The sequence below is a fragment of the Alligator sinensis genome, unplaced genomic scaffold (genome assembly GCF_000455745.1).
Source record: "Alligator sinensis unplaced genomic scaffold, ASM45574v1 scaffold156_1, whole genome shotgun sequence".
NCBI classification, from domain to species: domain Eukaryota; kingdom Metazoa; phylum Chordata; order Crocodylia; family Alligatoridae; genus Alligator; species Alligator sinensis.
In genome coordinates, this window is record NW_005841844.1 from 3,614,565 (window position 1) to 3,627,565 (window position 13,001).

The 13,001-nt window shown below is 49.4% G+C and overlaps 1 protein-coding gene across 1 annotated transcript in view; it reads left to right on the plus strand.

Moving 5' to 3' along the window:
* The first annotated feature begins 6,080 nt into the window (after positions 1 to 6,080).
* The window catches only part of FBXW11 (F-box and WD repeat domain containing 11), a 170,901-nt gene continuing 163,980 nt past the window's right edge, over positions 6,081 to 13,001 (plus strand). The window contains exon 1 of the mRNA XM_006015730.3: positions 6,081 to 6,138. The gene's annotated coding sequence lies outside the window, so the exon portion shown is untranslated. The remainder of the gene's footprint in view (positions 6,139 to 13,001) is intronic.

A 13,001-nucleotide genomic window follows, 5' to 3' on the forward strand; every position in this document is an offset into this window, starting at 1 on the left:
TGCCAAGAGCTTTTTCTCCGTGGTGCAGAATAGAGGATGTCAAACACCAAGATTTTCAAAAGTGCCTCATGATGATTGGTGTTCAGTTCAGGTGCATTAGAGAGCACTGATTGTCAGGAAATGCTGAACACCCATCAGGTCCTTTAACATCGGGTCCTTTAAAGTTTGACATTGAAAATCGCTATTCACTTTTGAAAACCTTGGCTGATGTCCAGTAGTCATCAGCAAATGGAGGGAGGATGTGGGGAGGAGTAAAATAGCCGCTGTTCATTTCCAGACTTTCAGGCTTCTGCTATAAAAAAGTGAGGTATTTTGTTATGTTCTCCCTCCCTTGCTCCACCAACTTTAACTACTTCCTAACAAAGCTCTTGTTTATAAGTGGTCTCAACAATGTAGCAGGCTAACCATATACAGAGGCTGTTCCTTGGTGTAATGTTTTACATATGGGTATTTTATACTACACTTGAACTGCAGGAGTTGGAGAAAGATTGTAATTGGTTGGCTTGGCAGTGAGGTACTCTGAGGTTTACTGACAGGTCACCATAAGTTGAGTTTGGTTCAGCTTTGCAGTTACAAGCCAATAATCAAGTTACTGGTACAGGTTTCCCTCAATTTATGCAGTACATGTGTTCCAGGAGAACGGTGCATAAAGTGAGCCCACTTTACAATGTAACAAATAGGGATAGGTTCCCATGGTGGTGAAGGAAGGAGTGAGGCTGGGACTAGGGAAAGGGTCAGTGAAGGGGTGTTGCTCCCAGAGCCACACAAGGCAGCAAAGTAGAGGAAACAGAGCAGCACTCGCCCAGTCCCAGCTGTAGGGGCCCCACGAGCAGTCGGCGCCAGCTGCCTACAGCCACTAGGCTGCACCATGCTCCTCTTGTTGCCTCTGCGCCTGGGCCCTACTTATCCACACTCACTTCTGCTCCTAGGCTGCTTCATGCCCTGGTGCAGGTAGATGGTGTTGGCTGTTCCCGGGACTGCTCCAGCACAGGCTGGAGTGAATGCAGACAAGCGAAGCCCCAGGCAGCATGGGGTATAGTACCCACCTTGGTCCCAGGTAGTGACTGACACCAGCTGCCTGTAGCAGCTGGGCAGCACTGTGCCCCAAACCCCCAGGGTTCTGCCAGTCCCCATTCACCCCGGCTCCTGCTGCAGCAGCCCTGGGAGCAGCCAATGCCAGCTGCCTGTAGCTGCTGGGCTGCACCGTGCCCTGGTGCAGGCAGCTGGTGTCAGATGCTCCGGGGCCGGGGTGAGTGCCATGCTCTGTGCTGCCTGGGGCTCCACTTGTCTACACTCACCCCAGCCCATGCTGGAGCAACCCTGGGAGCAGCCGACACCAGCTTCCTGCACAAGGGCATGGCACAGCCCAGGAGCAGAGGTGAGTGCAGACAAGTGGAGCCCAGGCGCAGGAGGGACAGGTGGAGCAAGGTGAAGCCCAGTGGCTGGAGGCAGCTGGCGCCGGCTGCTCCCGGGGCTGCTGCAACCAGGGCTGGGGTGAGTGGGGCCATGGCCCTTCCCCCCCCTCCCCCCCGACTTACCTGCTTGGGGGTGGGGGTGAAGGTGTCTATGCTGATTGCATAAGAGTGAATTTACCTTGCATATAATGAATTATGGGTCTAAATATGCTCATCGCATAAGAGTGAATTCGCACATAAAGAACCCGCATAAATTGAGGGAAACCTGTATCGGGTAGGAGAAAGATGATGAACCTAAACCTATTCTTTATAAGGCCTCTGTGCTGCAGAGAGGTTACCACTTTGAGGTGTAATACGTGTGCTAGGGGAGTAGGAATGAAATCCTGGTTCTTCAGCATAATATGCAGACTAAAGAAATACTCTTGAGAGGAGCAGGGGCTGTATTCTCTTTGTGCAGTGCTGGACACTGCCTGCCCAGTCCATGTGATCTTCTCACTTTGACACCTTGAAGGATATTCAAATGTTCACCTTTTTTCAAAAGTCAGTCCCTTTAAAGTGACCAAGGTATGCCATTTTGTTTCACCCACCATCTTCCCTGCTTTCTCCTTGTTGTCCTCTCCCATGCTCTTTCCATCCTAAGCCCAGGCCCTTCACCATCCCAGTGAACAAATACCCCTTGCACTATCCATTCCCTGCCTGCTTCAGTATCCAACTAGCACAGTATCTCTCCTTCTAGCACTACTGCCTGCTTCTGATAACCACAAACAGCAGCACTGGAGGCAACACTGCACAGCAACAGCCTTAGTTTTTTCTCTCCCACTCAGCCCTTGGCAGCCGCTGATTGCAGGAATGAGTGGCACTTCACCTGGGGGCTACTAGAAAATGTCTAGAATAATTCACTGAACAAAGAAGGGAGAACAGTCAACTTAAGTTATTTGCTTCTATTCATAAAGGGGCCTGGTGTAGGATTAAAGTCATAAATAGATGATAAGGTTTACATTCCTTAGATGGAAATAATGTGGAAAGAAACCATGACCAGATTGGAAGAAACCATCAAATTATAGCCATTGTCCATGGTAGCATGTTAATTTATAGTATCAGGTCAACTAGTTGTGCAAACCAGTGGGTTAAGGTAAGAGACACAAATGCAGCCAAGCAAAAGGCAGAATTTCCATCCTGTGGTAAATCCTGACATTTAAATATTTGTTACACCCAGCTGGGGCAAAAAGTTAAAATCACAAACAAACAAACAAAAAAACAACAAAGCTCTGAAATACATTAAATTTGGAAATGTTGAATACTTAATTTTTCAAGAAAATGTTTCAACATCTTCCAAATGGAGATGTTATGTTCTGTCCCCAAACACTTTGTTTCATGTTTTTCATGTACTGCGAGATCCCTTCATGGTACATTGCATTTTACCAGTCCCAATATATTCCCCACCCTCCTTCCACACTAGAGGCAATGTACTTATAAGACAGACAGAAATGTTGCAACAAAATATTTTATTTTATTTCTGGAAACACATCACAACAGTAACCACTGAATGGTTTAGTGTTCAGCCCTGATTGATCAGTGGCCTACAGAGCACCCTCTCCATCTGCAGCAGCCAGAATGTGTGTGGCCAGGCAATCCTGCGCAATGGCTAGATGACCAGCATTTGCATGCTGATCATCAGGGGCACTGTGCCCTGCCTGCCCACGTCTCTGTCTGGCCGCTGCCTCCTGCACCTCCTCAGATCAGGACTCACTGAATACCTCCCCACTGGTCTCGCAAATATTGTGGAGCATGCAGGCTGTCACAATGAACACCATAATGTTTTCTGGCTTCACCTCAATCCTGTAGTTCAGTGACCTCCACTGCACATTCAACAGTCATTTGGCATTTGCTGAGGTACTAGTTTTATATTGTCTTTTGACAGTCAGTAACTTGTCCTCCATTTGGCTTCATAAACCAGGGCAGGAGGAGGTAAGCCACATCTGCTATGATTAGTGGAGGCACAGCAACACTCCATATCACTGCATCAGGGACCCTGGGCACATATTGTCCTTTTTCTATCATGCCAGGCAGTGGCGAGTTTTGAAAGACATGCACGTCATGTGTGCTGCCCGCTCAGCCTGCATAAATGTTAGTGAACCATCCTTGGTGATCAACTACAGCCTGGAGGATCAACAAGACAAATCCCTTCCTGTTGGTGAATGACTGGCTCCCCTGGGATGGGGATAGGACTGTTGCCCTGTGGGGTCAGGCCAACTCTCAGGATCTCAATATTGCAGTGTTAGACAGGAGGGTGTGACACATTGCACATATACAAATGCACAAATCAATTAGGTGCATACACACACTACCAACTGGGGCACATACCCACCCAAACCAGCCTGGGCACATCCATACCCATCACCAATTCAAGCACATACACTCTACACCCCAAAAGTTAGACAAAAATCAATTGTTCATACCTGCACACTCAGTACACATGCACAGATCACTAATTAATATATCATGCGCACACACACACGTAAGTTCCTAACTTGGATGGTACAGTGTGTATGTGTGTGCTTGGGGTACCTGGGATACTTGGGGGAAGGTTAAGGTGAGAGAGAGAGAGAGTTAAAGTGTAGGGAGTGAAAGTTGCTAGAACCAGGATTAGATTCGGTGGACAAGAGAGAAGGTGGCTGAGGAACTGAGGCTTGGGTTTACTTAAGATCAAGTGGCCCCAGGGTTACTCGAGGTCACTGGTGCAAGGGAAAGAAAAAAAAACAAACCCCAAAACCCCTTGTGGCAAGCAGAAGACATCCAGGAAAGAGAGAGAGAAACCTGGAAGCTTGGGGCTGAAAACTGAGACAGAAAGCTGAGATTTTTTTTTTTTTTGGGGGGGGGCAAAGAGGAGACAGCCAGGAACGAACCTGAGGCAGAAATCTGGTTAGTCAGGGGGAAAGAAGGCAGTGGGGATAAGACAGTGGCAAAGAAACGGGGTTTAGAGGCAGAGAGGAGCTCAGGACAGGTGTTGGAGGTGGCAGTGAGCCAAAAGCAGGAGTAGGAGAAATGAGACAGTAGGCCTGTGCAAGTCCGCAGCGATCCGATCCGGCTTTGGATTCGGCCACTTCTGATGGCTGCAATCTGATCCGGAGCTCCGGGCCAGGTTCCCACTTTGATCCGGCCAAAGCGGCTCCAAAGCTTTGGAGCCGCCTCAGAGATCTGGCCATGGGGTATAACGGGGAATCAATGAAATATCTATAACTTCATTGTTTTTTGTCTGATTTGGATGAAACATGGAGGGATGGTAGCCTCTGCTGAGAGCATAAAACCTGCCAAGTTTCAAGAAGATCAGTATAGGGGTTTGGGGGGAACTGTACCCCAAATTCTTGAAAGCCAAACTCATGTCACGGCTGTGTGTTACACCACAGGAGGGTGAAAACTGCACAGCTGGTAGCTCTTAATGAGGCCACAAAGCCTGCCAAGTTTCAAGAAGATTGGTGCAGGGGTTTGGGTGGAACTGCACCCCAAGTGGTGAACAAGCAAAACTCGTGCCATGGGTGACACTGTGTGTGTTCAGGCGCAGCGGGGTGACAGCTGCAGGGATGGGGGCCCCTGCTGTGACGCCTGCCAGCTGTGGAGGAGATCGGTAGGTCTTGGGGCAGTTGATTGTCTGTCTTGATTCTTTCCTCTCCTTAGCCTGGTTTTGTGGGTGCTAATTGATGCTCGTTAAGTCCTTATGTAGTAGCTAGGTCCTGTGTATTGAGTCCCTGGTCCCTGAGTGAATCATGATTGATTGATTGGTAACTGGTAACACAGTAGCTTAGCAGCCAGGCCTGCAGCAGTGTCTCCCCTCCCGCCCCAAGACAGACAGGTATGAGGCTCTCATACTTCATGGCCAGTTTCATGATGGCCATGGCCACCCTCTTTCTGTTGTGATGGAGTGATATATGACAGTGTCCTGGTGCTCAATGTGGAGCAAAAGCAGTGAAACTATGTGCACAAATGTGTCCTTGCTCATGTGGAAGCTCTTGAGCCACTGCTGATCATCCCAAGTCGACAGTACAATGCACTCCCACCAGTCAGAGCTGCTCACGTGGGCCCAGACCTTGTGATCATTGCGCTGTAGGTTGATCCACAGATCCCCATCAGCCTTGAGATCCATGGCTTCCTCTTGGTTCTCTGTCTCCAGCTCATGGCTCATTGACTGGTATAGCAAGGTCTGAGCTGCTATCCTGTGTTGGCACCTTCGTAGAAGGTCCATCATAACCTGCATTGTGTTCAGTAGTAGCATCTCTGCATTATTAATTGCTTCCATTCTCCAGTTGGGCACTTCCAGGGCATCCAATGGCATCTGGTTCTCCTCACAGATTCCATCAGGATTCATCAAAACCATGTTGTTATGCAGTTACTGTTTGGCTCAGAGCACCACATGCTTTGCACTAAGGGGGTTTGTTGCAGGGCACTAAGGTGTGCCTGCTCCTTTAAGGGCAGAAACTGCCTAGAGAGAGGGCCCTGTGAGCCAGGCAGAACCACCCCACAGGTGCAGGTTGCTGTTGCAGCAGGCTAATGAGGGAATTAGCTAGCACCTGCATCTGGTCAGCTGACCAGAAGAAGGCAGGGCCCTGGGCACATATAAGCCCCAGGGCTGGGGCTGGAGGTAGTCAGTTTTTTTGGCAGCAGCCAGGGGAGAGGAGTTAATGCAGAAAAGCTCCATGGAGATTCTTGGCTGCCTGTCCAGCTGCTGGTAAGACTAATGGGATATTGAAGCTCCTAAAGTACCTGGGACTAGGGGGCATACATTGCTGAGGGAGAAACTGGCTCTCTTAAAGGTGCAGAGTGTGGCCTCCAGCATCATTGGTTTTATTATTGTTAGGCTATATTTGTGTTGTTGTTTAATCTGGTGGACTGGGATGAGGCTATTGGGGAGGAGGAGGCCTCATTGGGACACGCTACCGTGTAGAGCCCCAGTGCCAGAGGGTGCAGCAACAGGGGGTGAGGAGACCCCAGCACCACAGGGCACAGTTACTGAGGCTAAGGCTTCAATGACAACAAGAGGCCGCAATAGACTGAGGCCTCATCACAAGAGACAATATCTGAATACTATCTGTGAGGCATGGTAAAGGGATGGTTTTGGAGCCACGCATCTAGCCCATAAGGCTTGGGGTGTTTCTTTAGGCACCTGCTTAGAACAGGACCCAGCAAGGGGTCTAAGAACCCACAGGGCTTAGTGGGGTCCATCAGGACTGTGACTGCATAGCATCTTGAGGACAGCCTCCCTATTTACTATCTTAACCAACAAGACATGGCAGGGGGGACTAAAAGGCACCCACAGGGTGAAGCAGGCATGGTCACATAGCTCTAGGGGCATCAAGGTCATCCCTAGGGACCTTGCACTGTGACAGGGTTGAATAGGTAGGGCTGTTGAATAACACTTATAGCAGCCCTGCTGTTCACATTTCAATTCCTACACATCTTATGTTCCTGTAACCACCCCTCCTCTAAAAACTTGGTGTCCAATGACCTCAGAAACTTGTGATCCACCCAGGGCTGCAGATAATGGCACTGAGTGGAACAATTAATATAGACCCACTTCAAAGTATCACCCCAGCAAACACGCTGAACCTGGCAGAAGCTGGGTAAGAAATGTGGGTGTATGGCCCCCATGCTCTTTTTTTAATAGGTCCCATTAGCACATCAAGAGCTATACCAGACATCAAGGTGCCAGAACCACCAAGTAATATCACAGTCACAAATGTGGTGTGCCCTCTGTCTATAGTGGCCTTGGGGGGAGGAGGGAGCCTCCTCAGGGAGGAGAAAGGACCCTTTATTACTCAAGAGTCCCTCCTTTTGTAGCCTCCTTCCCTCCTGATGACCCTTCATTTGTGACTATTGCTGATTGGTCTCTCTGTGGTTGTCACGCTGTTTTACAGTCTGTTCTATCAGCATATTCCAAGCCCATTACATGCATGCATACTAATTTGGTCTTTCTGAGCCTTCTTCTAATTTGGTCCATTCCCCCAACACCCCCCAAGGACTTGGGGGTGGGGGTGTGTGAGGAGGGGGGCTCTTTGAGGCCTTGTGAGCTGGTGCCACCTTATTTCATGTTATGGAACAGTGTGGTACATGCCCCCAGTTTCTCAGACGGTGTCCTGGTTTGTTAGATAGCATGTCTGCTTTTGAAGGCTGAGAAAACTGTGCGAGACTCAGGCTTTTAGAAATCAATTAACTCCTGCTGCCCACCTTAAACCATTCTAATATATATATCTATAGGCTAATTCCCAAAAAGCAAACCTTTCAATACCATTTTTAAGCCATCAGAGATGTACAATGAATACCTTAGTGGTCTGGGGAGACATCTGGGTTTCTGCATAATCACCTTTTGCAGGTGGCTGTGTTAATTTGCCAAGTGGCAGGGATGCTGCTTGGCAATGGCCAATAGTCTATCTGCTACAGGGATTGGGGGCAAGATCTTTCATGATGAACACCTCTTTTTTTTTTTTTCTTTTTTTTTTTTTTCCTGTTACCAGCTACTGCATCTGCTGGAAGGCAGGTGTTAGGGTAACTATATGGATTTTGGGGAGCACTGTGTGTGCAGCCGAATGAAGGCTTTTTCCTGTGTCTCAGCAAAAGTCCGCTAGTCACAAGGCTGGATGATATATTAAAAGTAACTAACTTTGCTAATGCTTAAGTAAGCAGATTCCTAACAAAAGAATAGGGTGCAAAGTGTGTTGTGTAAAAATAGGATGCAGACCAACGACTATTGTTAGGGGACAAAGCAGAAGTATGGCCTTGGAGATGGTGCTGAAGTCAGCAAGAAAACCAGAAAGAACCAGCGAGAAACTGCAAGTGACTGAAAGAAGCAGAGGCCAAAGTCTTAAGCATGCGCTCTTAGCAGAGATTCATGTAAAAGAATGAAATGCATAGGCAATACCAAGCTAAGGGAGCAAACAGTAAACAGAGGCAGAGCTTGAGATGGGAGGAGAAATGGGTGGAACCGAAGGAGGGACATGGGCGGAGTAATTGTTAATGGGTATGAACCATGGTGTATAAAATGCAGAAAGAACTAATGTTCAGGGCGGCTCCCTGGTTTGTTAGTTTTTTGGGAGCTAGTCTGAAGCTGTCTCCATTCTGAATAAAGCTGTTGCGAGCAATGTGTGCTGGTGTTTGCTCCCTGCTTGCTCTGGCTAATGAGTAACAGGATCTATGAGCGATTGGACTGTCGTCTCCCTAGTCGTTGGGTGCTGCATGGAGTCGGGGTCTAACAGCTGGGATGTGCACTCAAAGTGTGGACACCAGCATGGACTGGAGCAGAGTGAATGCATAAACACCATTGCAGGCAGTGATGGTCAAGAGAAAGTATGATGGAGGCTTTGGTGGAAGCCTCAGAACTGCGAGTATGGTCTGCAGATCAATGGATCAACCTCTCTGAGCTGTATAGAAAGTTTGAAGAGCGAGAGATAGCAGCTTGCCAGAAAATCATGGCCAGCACAAGGGAATTCCTTGACCTGACTAGACAGTGCCATCAAGAAATTGTAGACAGCTGGCAAATGGACCGTATGTTTAGAGAGGAGCTCCTTAAATGCATGACTCCAGCCTCCATTCATGAGCTGCCTCTCCCCTCCCCTCTGACCACCCATGTGACATCCACTGTGCCCCACTATCCATGACCTAAACCTTATAGAGACTCCTATCCATGATCAGCTCCCCATAGTAACCATCTGTGAGTGAGGGACACTGCTACTCTAGCAGGTCAAGCAGAGTGCCACTACACTTTAGGGATGAAGGGGAGGGTGAGACAGAGGGGACACAGTGTGGGGAAGAAAAGCCTATGATGAGGGATGGGTTTCTAGTTGCTAGTGCTGTTGCTTCTGTAGGAAATTGGGGCTGGGCGTTGTGTTTCTGCATTCTTTTGGTTCTGGTTCAGTTACTGACAATAAAATAAATGAGTTGGTGAAATTAAAATGAATTTCTGTCCATGTCTGTCTGCTGTAATGGGAAGGGTTGTAGAGACACGCATTGTGGGGAAGAGGTAAGCCAAACCAAAGGAAACCAGCCTTGTTTCAGACACATTGCACTAATGACAGAGGACACCCTCACCTCTGGATTGGGGCGGGGGGGTGCATTTTGGCTGGAATGTGGGTACTGTGGAGTTTGGAGGTGCTGCACAGCATCCATAGTATTTCCTCTGAGTGCACGCAGCTTCTCAGTGCTTCCAGGCCATCCCACCCAAGGCGGAACTGTGCATGTGTGCGGGGGGTGGGGGGGTGACTTTCAAGTCCTGGGCTTTTATTATTGTGATCAGAGAAAGACATAGTGGCCAAACCAAGGCTGGGTGGTGGTGGGCTGGCCCATAATTTCGTTAATGCAGGGAGCACTAATTCGGTGGGTGGTGCACACTTCCTCCTAAGCTGTGTGCACTCAGAGTTCATCTGGTGGTTAGCAGTGGAGGAGAACAAAAGAAATTCAAAACCAGGCAGGCAGGCTTGACTAAATGCTAATTGCCACTATTGAAAGACAGGTGTGCCCATCAGCAGCTCATGCAAGCCCCTCACCCTACAAGCTGAAAACCCCTTTTTTTTTCCCCCCCCCCCCCTTCCACACTTCCCCTCTTACAAGGAATGTGGTAGTGCACCTTTGGTGCCAGCCACTTTAAGGACTAGAGAAGGCAGCTGTCAGGTTGCTGATTGCAGTGGCCATTTTCAAATGCAGGCCAGCTATGTTAAGAAGGAAGTTGGCTGCTAGCAAGGGAAGCTGCAACATCAGCCAACTGAGCTCCTGCTTGGGGACCTCGAGGTAAGGGACAGGGCTATGGGGAGGTGGAGACTCCTTTTGTCCTGGGTAAGATGTGAAGCTGCACCCTGCCAGGGAAGGGTGGCCTGGTGGGGCTCCTAGTGGTGTGTGAGCCCCCAGGAAATGCTAGGCCAGTTACCTCCCCAGTGAAAGGTAGGAAGGGGCATCTTATAACCCCAGCGCCACATCCTTGGTGGTATTCCAGCAGGGCAGGGCAAGCCCAAGCTCATTGGGAACCCTGATGTGGAGTCCAGGCCAGAGGAGGGAACTGGAGCCATGTCCAGGCAGCAAGGTAAAGCCTGGGGGCACGAGTAGACAACCTAAGAGAGAAGGGCAATGGATAGAGAGACCCTGAGATGGACAGGTGGCAGATAGAGAGGCCCTGTGAGTGGATGAGTGAGTAGAGGCCCTAAGAGAGGGGTATAACAAAGAGAGAAGAGACCCAGTGGGGGCATGGAGGCCCAGTGATGGGCCAGGAGTGAAGTAGGCTAGCAGTTGTAGAGTCACTCAGCAAACATTCAGGTGATGGCAGCAGGCAATGCCCAACAGACCATGATGGGGCTGCTTGAGGCATGGAGAGACAAGCCTGAAGCCAGGTCAGGCCAGGTGGTATGAATGTGGCCTAAGAGAGAGGGCAGCATGAAAGAAGCCAGGTGAGAGCCAGCAGAGTGAATGGGACTCCAGTGAGAGAGAGGTGGCATGAGAGTGGCCCTCCGGGGTTGTATGGTAGAGCTACAACTGTTCCTGGTTTGCTCTGGACCTAGGCCAGAGAGGTAATACACAGTGGAACATCTGTGAGGCATGGGGCATGTACAGGGTTGGTCGGAGTGTGCATTTATGGCCCTAGTAATCAGGGTGCACAAAAGATAGTCTCCTGCTCAAGTAACAGCTGAACTTTATTTTCATCAAGGCATGGCAGGAGAGTGGAATGGGCATTTACCCAGAGATGAGGGAAGACTGGAGGTAGAGACCTGACTGGCAAGGTAACCCTGTTAGAGGGAACATGAAGTGAAGAATCGAACAAAACAAGTAGAAACCTTTACTTACAAAACAAATATTAAGCATAATTAAATAAGCCACAGAACAGCTTTTTATAAGATAATGATACATAATTACTACAACAGAGAAATTTATTTTTACTACTGTAACGATGCATGATTTGTGGGGGAAAAAAATCAATCTAAGCAATAATCATTTCTAATTAAAAGACCTTGAATCTAAGGTAGACTTTCCAAGCTTGACTGTGAATTGGTGGATGGCAAAGCACAGATTTATACTGGCCTGTCCCACTCCTGGGCAGGAGTGGGGCCACTGACCAGCAGGCATAGAATCATTGCAAGGATCCTGGCCATTATTTGCCAGTCCTCCCGGGTCTGGGAATGCCTCCTGGACTCGGAGCGATTCCTGTCACTCCAGATAGCCATGAATCTGCCAGGAGCCAGATGGATCTCTCTCTCCATCTCCCACAGCCAATACTTGCAGTCCCTGAGGGCATTCACGATCTTGTCCATGCGTGCATTGGCAGTAGCCTGCCTCAGAAGCCTGTGTCTCCTTGGTGGTGGTGTTGCAAGCAGAGCTAAAAATCAAGAAATGCAGGAAATGGATTGAATAAAGGATGCTTGGAACTCTAAAAAGACTCACTCAGTGAATCTTGTGAGTGGATAAGAAGCAGTTGGCCCAAAATGACTGAGAAGGGGTGCCTGGCCATGGGTGGTAGCAGGCCCTAAGTGGCTGCAAACAAGTGCCTATGCATTTTGGCCACTGATGCACCTTCCTGCTATGCATTGCCCTATACCTGCCTGCACTGCCCACTAAGTCCCAGGGTCTTTAAAGCACTGTCCTATACCGTCCCCCTTCCCCTCTCCCCTCCCCTTCACCTCACAGCCCAGCCTAATCACAGCTGTCAGTTCAGGTTACAGGTGACTTAAAGGATCCCTAGGGCTTCACATACCAGGTGTGGAGGTCAAGCTCTGTGGTCTATCCTACTCCTCGGAAGCAGCAGGTAACATGACCAGGACCCTGCTGCTATCATCTCCACTGCAGCCCCTGCGAGTCAGTGGTGGTTGATGCCTCAGCAGGTGAGGACGCCCCAGAGGCCTCTGTCCCTATGCATTAATGGCAATCCAGCACCTCCATTAGCGGCTGGAGGTATCTGTAATGAATGTATCTGCCACATCATGCAATGGGGTGCCATGCCGTTGTGCTCTGGTGACATTCCTGAGGAAAGCAGCCCATGGCATTTTTGCCTTGAAACAGTACTGGACCACTGTCCTGTTGTGCCACTGCTTACCCATTCTCCTGGCAACATCAAGACAGAGTGCCAATAGGCCTGTGGGCTGCAGATGAAATGGCACATGGCCTCAGGGTCCCCCAGCACCCACACCAGGTTCTTTGTTTCAGTGAGGGTCCAATTGGACCTAGATCTACGTGCCCCAGTCTGCTGCGTTGTCCCCTGAATGTCAGACATCTTGGATCAATAAAGAGTATCCCGGGGAGCTGTGCACTCAACTTGTACGCCTTGAGGTTATAGGGCCAAGGGAAGTTCACCCCCCCTCCCACCTTGTTGTTGCTGGGCAAAGTTTGGATATCGGACATGCTGGCACCAGGCAATGGTAACTTTGTATCTTACAGGCATACTTGCTCTGGATATCTTTTAGCCCTGCTAGTTCTTTTAGCCCCGTGTACCCAGTGAGCCATGTACTGAGAGTTGGGCCCTTGATGGGTGCCCACAGACACCCTGTCAGGGCATGGCACAACAGCAGACCACTCGGTGACCCATGTGTCAAGACATTGCTTCCAGTGGGACATGGTCTGAAC